The sequence below is a fragment of the Cupressus sempervirens genome, chromosome 8 (genome assembly GCF_028749045.1).
Source record: "Cupressus sempervirens isolate cs-2001-9-10 chromosome 8, ASM2874904v1, whole genome shotgun sequence".
NCBI lineage: Eukaryota > Viridiplantae > Streptophyta > Pinopsida > Cupressales > Cupressaceae > Cupressus > Cupressus sempervirens.
The window spans coordinates 766202825-766212334 of NC_143125.1; the positions used below are offsets into that span (position 1 = coordinate 766202825).

At 35.6% G+C, this 9510-nt stretch overlaps 1 pseudogene; it reads left to right on the forward strand.

The window, feature by feature from the left end:
* The first annotated feature begins 6136 nt into the window (after positions 1 to 6136).
* LOC149544668 (S-adenosylmethionine synthase-like) lies at positions 6137 to 7213 on the forward strand (annotated as a pseudogene).
* Positions 7214 to 9510: the final 2297 nt, after the last annotated feature.

Genomic DNA, 9510 nt, shown 5'->3' on the forward strand with positions numbered 1-9510 from the left:
AGACTAGCCAATTCTTATTAACAATTGCAAGTACAAAGTATTTGGGCCCAACTTCAACAAAACCAAGGGTGGTTTTCTACTCTTTTGGCTCTACAAAATCAGGGTGGGTATACCCAGGGATGATTCAAGACTGGGAAAACTGTATAAGGATTATTTTTAGTTTCATTATGATTCTTATCTCAAATCCTCAAATACATACACAATTCTTGATAACTTGATAAACACATCCCATATAACAGATATGGCCAAAAAAAATTCTATAGATTTGCAGGTGCTTTCAGCAAAAGTGGCTAACTAAAGCTAAAAATATTCCATGTAGACAAGTGCTAGCCAACTTTTAAGATCTACAGGAAATAAAAGTAAAATTGATTTAATTCTGCATTTTTTACAACCATTTGTGACATATTTCTCTTTCAGCTGGATCAAATCTGATCAGTGCCTAATCCATTGCGGCTCAGAGTCTACTACAAATTTTGAGATCTAATTTGTTGCCTTACAACAAATTTCATCAGCAATTCTTATCAGAACCCATCATTCAAAATCCTTTCCCCTACTACAACAATCTTATCATGTTCATCAGAGCTTTTACTTAATCTATTGAATTAACAGCAGTGATAATTAGATATACAACCTAACTGGATTGCATTCAATTGCACAAGCCTTTACTTATACAACATCAAGATAACTGAATAATTGAAAGGAGACAAAGTTCAGAAAGAAAAGATATGGGGACAGTTCATACTTTGTATTCATTTTCCTTGAAAATTGTATACAATTTACAGTAAACTCAGAATGACCTTCAAGAAGAAACACATATCATTCTGTATTCATGTATTCTCAAGATCTGACAGAGAAAATACACCACCAATTTTTACTCAATACAATGGACCAAAAATAGACTAAGCATATCACTTAGAAAAATAGAATTTGGACCTCCACATTGCCTTGAAAACTCACTTATATAGGTGTGAGTTGCAACAAGCAAAGGGCAAAAGTGACTAACAGATGTCTTTACAAGAGGAAAATGCATACATCTCTCAAAAAGAAAATGACTAACAGGAAGTTATGCCAATCACACATTCTCTTGCGAGCTTCTGTCTATCATCTCCTTTCGTTGATTTTGCTCCAACGGTGATTCTGTCGTATATGTAACTGCTAAGCTTGTTCCTGACAAAATCTATTCTGATGATTGCACTCTATCCTTGACCCGTGGGTTTTGTCAAGATAACTGCTTTGTGAAATTCATCTTTACTTCCCACTCTTTACTAATCATGCCAGGCTTCAGAAATAATGGAAAAATTACTTAGTGTGCAACCGTTGAGCAGGGAGACAATGTGGCTATCAAATATAACAAAATGGGTAACTTCTGATTCCCAGCCATGTCTTCTTTCTTAACCACCTTTTGACCAAAATTTGCCATCCATTGATACAAAAAAGGTGCATGCTAACAAAAAGCGAGAAAGACCATACCCGTGAGTATGAAATCTTCTTCACCTTCCTCAAAAACTATGCACAGGACCCCACACATTTCTGTTACCCTGGCATCAAGCTGTGATATCTTGTAAATTTGTTTAAAGGATGATGTTACTGCTAAGAGGGCTATTATCTTACCAGGTTCATTCATTATCCTTCTCAAAACCTTGCTTACTTGACTACGACATCTTACCATAGTTTCAAAGAGATGAAACTTTAAGAAAACACTCAGGATTACTAGTTTTCCTCTATCAAAAATCCATATACTTCTACATGGGAGAAAACACTTCTTTTGTGCAAACCAGTTTGAACCAGTATGTGGGATACTACAATCCTAGGCCCAAGTATTTTTACCTAGTAATCCCTCTGCTATCCACAACCCAGGATCTAATGAACTCTTTAGAACCATCCTTTGATTATACCATACAAGACTGAAAATTTTCGAAAACTATGGCACGAGAACTTACTTGGAATTTTTTGCTTTTCATAACTCTGCAATTTATCTTTGAACCAATCGCTTCACACTTGTGCCAAATTTATCTCAATCCTTGCACTAATTATCTTTGTTCAGAAAAGATTTCAAAATTTTTATTCACGCAAGGTAAAACTGGGAAAATCTTGCCTGTTATACTCTATTATTAACTTCACATGCAAAACTTTTCACATCTTATTAATGTGTAGAGTGCCACCACCTTTAGCATTTAAACCTGCATCGTCGATCCTATGAAATCATACGATCAAGGAATGAAAACTAGGCTGACTTAATATTCCTTTTAGCACGTTGGCAGTCAAACCAATAAACTACCTCCATCTGTATCTTTCCTTCAAAGCTAGCATTCCAAACTAGGCCCATGGATGACAAGGACACGTGTCACCAACTCGTTAACTTGCTATACTTATCTTTCGAGCATCTATCCATAGTGAGCTAACGATAACCACTGATCTTGCCTTGATCATACGGCAAATATTTGAAACGACACTTAAGAACACAAGGGTGGGTCCCTCGATTGTTAACTCGCTATACTTATTCTTGGAGCACCTTTTCATAGCAAGTTAATGAGCATCGTCGATCCATACTTGATCTTGTGGACAACAACTTACTGCAACAACGGTGGGCCATCATTCGCTAACTCGCTATGCTTAACTTTTGATCATTTATCCATAGCGAATTAATAATTACCTTTGATCCTGGTTTGATCTAATGATCAGAATTCTTTGTGTGCTTCGTACACGGGGAGTGGGTCTATATGCTTCTGTTGCTGAGATAGTTGAACACGCTAGCACATATGTGTATTCCTTTTTATCTGTTAATGACATTACATGTTCTTGGCCTTGCCGCGTTTGTGATTTTCAGGCGGGTCGCCACATCGCTACCAGCAAAAACATTAAAAATTTGGCTAGCGACCTCCTGGTAGACAGACGCCGAGACATAAAGCTCCACTTGCAGAAATAAAAGCAACGTCTGCACAAGATTTTCTTCGGGATCCTCAAAATCACTTCTTGATATAAAAAAAAATTGTGTTTTCCAATGATCAAGTCCTCGCTAAGTTGCTACCAGAAAAGTGGTGTTTATTCCGGCTAGTGATTATAGTGACCTTTGACGGATTCTCATTTCTTGTGATAGAAAACAAAACACACACTGACTGAAAATCCAACCAATAAATGCTGGTGTTAGAGAAGGTGGTCGTGCACATTTATAATACTATGTGGGAACTTCCACGGTCATGTCAGCCCTTTAAGAGAACATTGCCCATTTGCCAAAATCCAGGCATTCACTATGTCGCTACCGGGAAGTCACATGGGTTTTTCCAATAGCAACTTAGCTAATGCCGGAAAAACTTGGACATCGGTGACAACATTCACAGTTTTCTTCACGTGCGTTCATTCTCGAAACTGACAAGCCTAGGACACATCACGTGCCAAAATTTACCTTATACTTAACATTAATTCTTGGCCCCAGATTTCACCCTTCAGCATCACAGACATATGTCATCAACTCGTTAACTCGCTATACTTACCTTTCGAGCATTTTCTCATAGCAAGTTAACAAAGACTATTCGCTTATCCTTGTACTTTCAAAAAATTTCGTGCTAGGAAAAATTAAAAGGAATAGGATGCAAGGGTTTTAACAAAATTTTCAAAGGCTATCAACAATATGACTTAGCTAGAAATCCTATTCACCATTTAATGAGGACAATCTGAATTTTCTATTCTGGACAACAAAAAATTATTACGCAAAAATTTAGACGAACACTTCACTTCTACTGAAGCTACACTTTAACAACTCCTAAAAGAAGTGCCACCAGTTTGTTCGGACTTTTGGGCAGTCTTACATAGGGAATATTTGCCAATAAAAAATTGGTGTACATCACATGGAGTCTATGTGCATTCCTATTTTCCACATTTGTGTGTAGGTTGCATGAATGCAACTTCTGCTAATACTGTAAATATACATGAATATATATAATACTATTGTCATATCACTACAACATGGAGGGGGTATAAAGACATTTGTTACGACAATTCCTTAATCAATTGTCTCTATCTGAGAGAATACAAAAGTTATGTATCGTCTCACATCTTGTCTTTAACCAAGTGTCTTAAAAATTGTAGTAAAGTATTGTCTCTATAAGACAATATGAATGAAAAGTAATTTTGTCTCTATAGAGACAATTTACTTCAATCCCAACTATTGTCTCCAAAGGGACAATACATATTTACATCCGACTATTGTCTCTAAGAGACATTATTAAACAAATCTATTAAAAATATTTTTTTCTTACAATCTCTACATCTATTGTTTAATAATACAAATATTAACTATAATTATTTTCAATAGTTCTTACAAGATAGTCAACAATGTAGCATAACAAACTTAATTCACAAGAAAAATCTGTATTAATTTATTTATTTCTAATGTTTTTCTTACAAAATGATGTGGGAGTTGCTCCACCACAACCAATAAAGTACATCGTGGATATTAAATATCCACCACAATGACTTCCCTTAACTCTATAGCCTCATAGTGAAGTGCCTAAACTAACCCAAATACCTTCATATTACACGGCCAACAAGTTTAATGGTGTAGTACAAAAGATCGTTGCTTTAAATACACATTTTTATGACGAAAATGATAAGGAGATTTCTTCTTTAGATTTTTGGAGTGATATGTCACTCTTTTTATAAGCTCATGAGATCTGAGAATTCCTACACTTTTACTACAATCTAATTGGCAGGGTCCCTAATGACATGAATGTCCATCTCAGTGAGGTTTATGACCTGCAACTCATAGTGAACACCATCAAGCTCCCTTCCAAGTTTGTCTTTGGAGGTAGTATAAAACATATTTTCCCAAATACAGGATGCAGCTGGAGACCTGATAATATCATTAAAACATTCATCACATTTAGATGTTGGAAGATAGGCACTAATGTGCAATGTGTATAGTTTAATTGATAACAAAAAACAAAGTAGATATACAAGAGTAAAAAACTGTGATTAAAGCCATGGTGCAATCTCAAATGTTTCCTAACTCAATGAAATTTGATTAGAGGAGAAAATATTCCCATCCATTTGAGTAGAAATTTTAACACCATATACTTCAATACTCAACTTAATTTGGATCTTGAAAATTATTGTTTCAAATACCAATTGGTGCACCATATTTATGTATGAATCACATAGACATAAGCAAAATGAATGAAATGCAACAGAACTGACCCGGCAATGAAGAATATCTTGCTCTTTTGACAGTTGTGGTAATGTGCCCCATGGTTATTATTCTTATTCCATACTATCCTTATATAGGTAAAACAAAGGGCAAATCCTGTAGCTTTAAATTGTTCATCTTCACAACAAATGCTCCAACTTTTATTATAACATACCCATCCAATTTCAAGTATGTAGATGCACACTACCTACCATTCCACGATAAAAAAATGCACTAATATTCAAAGCCAGCAGTATGTCAATGAGTGGGATGAATATACATTGTGTTTTACTTACCTTGCAAGCAATAGTTGCCTAAATTTGATGGTTGCTTATGCATTCCATTAGACTTGAAAAAATTAACTATAAAAGAAACTCATCAGATTGTAGTCACTTACAATATTTAGCCTTCTAGAACAACAATATACAAACAATTGTAGAATGCATTAGTTGATTTAACACCGATGGAGGGAGATTTTTCATTAAAAGCAGAGGCTTGTGGAATTCTTGCATTTTCATAATCTTCAAAGGCACTCCTGATCATATCTAGGATTTCAGAAAATAAATCCAGAATGTTTACTTTATTATGTAATTAGCATACTTAAACCATGTGAGTTTACCTCCTGCATGACTTATGAGATGTGCAATGATTAGAAGTTTAATAGGCTTGTGCATATCATGTGTGGATTTAGAATGTTTTTTGTAAGACAGCAGACAGACATATTTAAAATAGACAACTTTAATATATGCATGTTTCCATATTTAATCATATATAATGATTAAAAAGACTCTGTTGGTCTTATTGGTCTCCTTGAACTTAACTGAATATGTTGTGCATCTAGTGTTATTTTGAATAATTTATTGTGCTCCATTCTTAGTTTTAACTAACCTTCATATCTGAGCATTATCAACAATATTGCTCCATATGTAGATGATCGTACTAATCATAGCAAAGATGGATTATTATGGTGATTTACACTAAGTTCAAGATGTACAATTCAGATCGGTGGGCAGTTCCTAATCAGAATCAAAGTTAAAAACATAGTGAGAAACCCAAATATGGGCTTTGTACACACCAGTTGTCCATGATGTTGATTTGGATGCTGATAACTGCAAGGTTCCAATGAACATTAAGTAGTAGAGCCCTGATATTACCTAGGGTGTGCACAGACATCTTACCAAGAGGCCCAAGGAAAATGGAGCTTGTGACTAGGGTCACATGTTTGGCTATGCAACTAATGAGATGCCCAAGCTCATGCCTCTCACTCATATCTTGGCTACCAAGTTGGGTGCCAAGCTGACAGAGGTCAGACAGTATGGTACTTACCCTTGGTTGATGCATGATGGTAAGACCCAGGTCACCATGGAGTACATAAAGAAAGGAGGTGTCATGGTTCTTGAATGTTGAGCACACTTCTTATCTCCACTCAGCATGACAAAACTATCACCAATGACTAGATTGTGGCAGATCTCAAGGAGCATGTCATTAAACCAATGATCCCAGATAAGTACCTGGATGAGAATGCTATCTTCCACTTGAATCCATCGGCAAAGTTTCTGATAGAACCCCATTCAGTGATAGATATGGAGGTTGGAGAGCTCATGGAGGAGGGGCATTCTCGGGAAATGGTCTAACCAAGGTGGATCATAGTGGAGCATATATAATCAGATAGACTGGTAAAATTTTTGTGGCCACTAGGCTTGCAAGACGATGCATTGTGCAAGTTTTATATGGCATTGTGGTGCCAGAGACTCTATATTTGTGGACACATAGAGAATGGGAAAGATCCATAACAAGGAAATCCTCATCATACTTAAGGAGACCATTGATTTCAGGCCTAACGTGATTGCAATCAACTTCGATTTGAAGAGGAGAAGAGATCAGAGGTTCCAAAAGACTTTTGCTTATGGCCAATTTGGCAGAGATGACCAGGATTTCAATTGGGAAATTGTAATGGCCCTCAAGGGTGATGGAACCCAAATTTTTTGCCTCTATTTGAGAGATAATAATGGAGACTTGATGAAGTATTAAGGATGTCAAGGGCATTCATGATATTGTTGATCTTCGTCATTGATGTCAACAGTAAGAAAGCAAAGCATATTGATGAATTTATATTAAAAAATATGATTGTGTGCTTAATGTATTACATACATACCAATAACTTCACAATCACATCCTAGTCAGTTGTATCTCAAGATTGCGAGAGTAATATAATCTACATGCATATCAGAGAATGAAACTGAAAAATCAGAAATAGGAAAGTTTATATGCTTTACCTCAAACTCTGCCCTCATACTCTACTGTGACTGGACATGGAGTTCATGACTACTTTTTTCTATGTAAGTACGTGAAAATAAGAGGCTTCAAAAGATAATAGGTATATGATTATCAGGCATCATGTGGAACAATGATTTAAAAGATTTGAATAAAAACTAAGGAACACTGGTTGAAAATATATACTATATCAAAAAAACATAATAGAAATTAATGGTAAGTAATAGTTTGTTTAAAGATTTAATACAGAGGCCCATCTGTTGTGACTTGTGAGCAATCATCAAAGTAATGATATGCAGCGATGATGAAAAGATGCTATGAAGTTTAATTAATGACAGAATAAGGAATGTAGCAATGACAAATCCTATGATGTGGAGGCATCAAAGATAATAATACTCATGAGGAAAAATTCTAGCAGCCCGATGTCCTTTGTTTTTTCTCCAACATTAAGGTCACAATGCATGCTCTACAAATGACTAAAAATTAAATACAGAAGTTGGGTGTATTTCTATTGAAGAAGGTGAATGAGATATCTCAGAGCATCTCATTCAATGATTTAAGCTACCCTAACCATTTGCACCTCTCTATGATATTCCAAATTCAAAGATAAGACATTATCATATAATATGAGATTGCAAGGAAGAAATTTTGATAGAGAAGGTATGATATCAATTGGGAACAAGGATGGGAGATTATGTGTGAAGTGGGTAATTAAAGATATGTGTAAATGCTTCACAACCCATGTTATATAAATGGAGTGCCAAGATAAATCAAATGTGGCATCTATATGTAGGGAATGGGTGGTCATTCGTTGATAAACTTGAATTTGATACATGAACGCTTCATGCATTCACAATGTCACTACAAGAAAAAAAAAAACTGGGCTTCTTTAAGAAGTTTAAACAAATCTGATTATTCTCTTCCTATACAATATAAGACCACACGACTGGCACCAATATGAAATTTTCATGATTTTTCTATAAGGAAACAAAATTTTATAGTTGGCAGATAGTACCATCATCCAAATTAGGTGGCCACAACTTTATGGGTTCATCAAAATCCTCCCATCCCCTAATTGGTTGAACTCAGTCAATTTTAGGTTAGGGCATTTGAAGATTTCAACTCCTTCCCAGATTGCATCTTCTAGTGGTAGTCCCTTACACTTGATTAAGTATTCAGGAATAGCTTTACTATGCTTTCTCTTTACCCTTACATCCAAAATAGATTCAAGTATCAATTTTCCTTCATAAACTAGTGAAGGGAGTTCCTTGGACAGGTTGATCTATTGTCAGAGAGCCTTTTTTTAAGTGTGAAACATGGAAAATATAGTGAATGCTGTTGTCGGGAGGTAATTCTAATTCATAAGCAACTTGTCCCAATTTTATAATCACTTGGTAAGTACAATAGGAATATGGTGTAAGCCTCTCTTTTGCACTTCCCTGCATAGATAATTGTCTAAAAGCTGCAACTTTGGAAGCACCAAATTGTCCTCTTAAATGCTTTCTCTATCCGATGTCCATCTGCATACAACTTCTACCCACTTTGGGCTTGTTGGAAGTTCTCTTAATTGGCTTCCTGAATATCTTTCATTTGTTGAGTCAAATCTTGAGCACTAGGTACTCTACTATCAATGAGATCTGATCTACAAAAGAAGTTGCATCATAGCCATACAATGCTTAAACTGGAAGATTCTAATTGATGGATGGTAAGTTGTACTACAACAGTACTCCCCAAAAATGGCTTGTCTTCAAGCCATTGCACATGACAAATCTACAGTGACTCCAAATACAGCAGCCAATACCCGGATTCCAAATTAATCTAGAATCTCAGTATGTCTTCCCTTGTAAGTCTCTTTTAAACTTTCATTGTTGTACTCTAATTTAAACATCACCATATATCGAATTGTGAAACAATGCATCATGATCCCAATGAGACATCCTACCAAACATATTTATGCCAAGATCTCAGACTATTCTAGCTCCAATGCCAAAATTGAGAAGATAGATGTATCTCACCATACCACCAATGCCAAATGTTATCTGCACTTTATTCTG